Source organism: Bison bison, unplaced genomic scaffold, assembly GCF_000754665.1.
Source record: "Bison bison bison isolate TAMUID 2011002044 unplaced genomic scaffold, Bison_UMD1.0 scf7180017864249, whole genome shotgun sequence".
In the NCBI taxonomy this organism is placed as follows: Eukaryota; Metazoa; Chordata; class Mammalia; order Artiodactyla; family Bovidae; genus Bison; species Bison bison.
This window is the reverse complement of record NW_011494821.1, coordinates 609,290-611,350: the sequence shown is the minus strand read 5'-3', so window position 1 is coordinate 611,350 and position 2,061 is coordinate 609,290.

Below are 2,061 nucleotides of genomic sequence, written 5' to 3'. Positions count from 1 at the left end.
GACTCAATGGACATGAGTTTGAGTAAACTCTGGGAGTTGGTGATGGACAGGGAGGCCTGGCATGCTGTGATTCATGGAGTCACAAAGAGTTGGACATGACTGAGCTACTGAACTGACTGAACTGAACTGAAGACTTTGTGGGGTTTTTTTGTAGCACAGCAATAGCTGACTGACACAGATCCTGTCATCTAGGCCACAGCTGATTGATCCAAGAAAAAGTAGGTGACCCAAAAACAGACATGAAACCAGAGACCTGTATGATTGCAGAAGGTAAGAACTCTGCCCAACAGAGAGAGGTACCCTCACTAAATGATGACTGATCAACAAATTGGATCTTCATTCTTGAGAAAGTTGACTACAGACAACCTGAGAGTCATCAGACAGAGGGGTGGCCCAGAACTAAGAGAAGTATAAAAGAAACTGAGAAAAGTATGAAAGCAGGAGTGAGCAGAAGCCATGGAGCAGCTGCATCCATAAATAAACAGAAACCATAGGAAGAAAGGGACTTCCCTGGTGGTCCAGTGGCTAAGACTCCAGTCTCTCAGTGCAGGGAATCTGGGTCCAATCTCTGATCAGGGAACAAGATCCTGCATGCCACAGAATATCCAAATAAATAAATATATAGATATATTTTTTAAAGAAGCCATAGGAAGAGAATTGTGTAGAGAATAGTTGTTCAGAAACAGTACAGGAGGAAGAAGCACAAGCATTGGCAAGTAGAGGCGGATGACCAGTGTTTCTGGTGAGTCACTGGAAGTGACGTTGAACCACCAGAGAAGCTGTGATGCCCATCTGGCAGGTGTTCCCACTGTAGCCATTGTCCCAGTGGACTGGGAACAGGGACAAAAGCAAGCTGCATATTTGTCTACAAGTTCATCAGTCCTGAGTCTGAGAGATGATTCTGCTTTTCAGGATAAGTAAAGAGAGAAAAAAGAAAAGTTGTGTGGTTTACAGGTATTTATTTATATTACATTTTGTGCAATTTTGTGTGCATGAAATAATGTTAAAAACATTATAGAGATTCTGAAAAATTTCATCAAAACAAAGGAAGGGCATATTTTCCTGAAGACTGAAAGAAAGAAACAGAATTCTTGAGAAATATTTACTGTAGGATTTGAAAGGAATTTTCAGGAAGGTTTTCACTGGAAGTAGGAGCAGAGAACTTTAAGAAACGAAAGGCTGAGATGAAAAGGCACCAGTGGTTCTCTTTTGGGAGAGACAGAGAATTGCCTGGAAACTCAAAATGCACAAAGATAACCAAAGTCCATGCGAGAAGCACTAAAGAACAGGACTGAAAGTGGGACAGAGCTGGTGAGGGATACTAAGGATAAACTTGAGCAAAATGCACAAGAAAAGGACCGGAAGATTAGGAAAGAGGACCAGCAACAAAAACATTGTAAGGGAACATGAGTGAGGAAACAGAAATACAAGGTCAGGAAACCAGCTGCTCCCAAAGATAAGAACAGAACTGGTGGGAGTGACATCACAGGTGACAAATCTGTGCTGGGAAGTTTCTCCAGGGTGTGGCGCCACTTGAGTTATCGGGCTGGAGGGTGTACTGTATCCCAGGTAAAGTATTGAAAGTGAACAGGGGCTTTCCTGGTGGCTCAGTAATAAAGAATCTGCCTGTCAATGCCAGGAGACTCGGGTTCAATCCCTGGTCTGGGAAGATGGCACATGCTGCAGAGTTGAGCCTGTGCTCTAGAGCCCAGGAACCACAACTGCTGAAGCCTGAATCCCCTATAGCCCATGCTCTGCAACAAGAGAAGCCACTGCAATGAGATGTCTGTGGACTGCAACTAGAAAGTAGCCCTGGATTGCCACAACTAGAGAAAAGCCTTTGCAGGACCAAAGACTCAGCACAGCTCAAAGTAAATAAATAAATATATAAAATTATTTTTTTTTAACGTGAACTGAACCCAGATCCATCCTGACTAAATATCTGAATTAAAGAATACATCTCAGCGAAGTTAAAAGCTTCCTAGACTTACTTGCTGCTGCTGCAGCTGCTAAGTCACTTCAGTCGTGTCTGACTCTGTGCGACCCCATAGACGGCAGCCC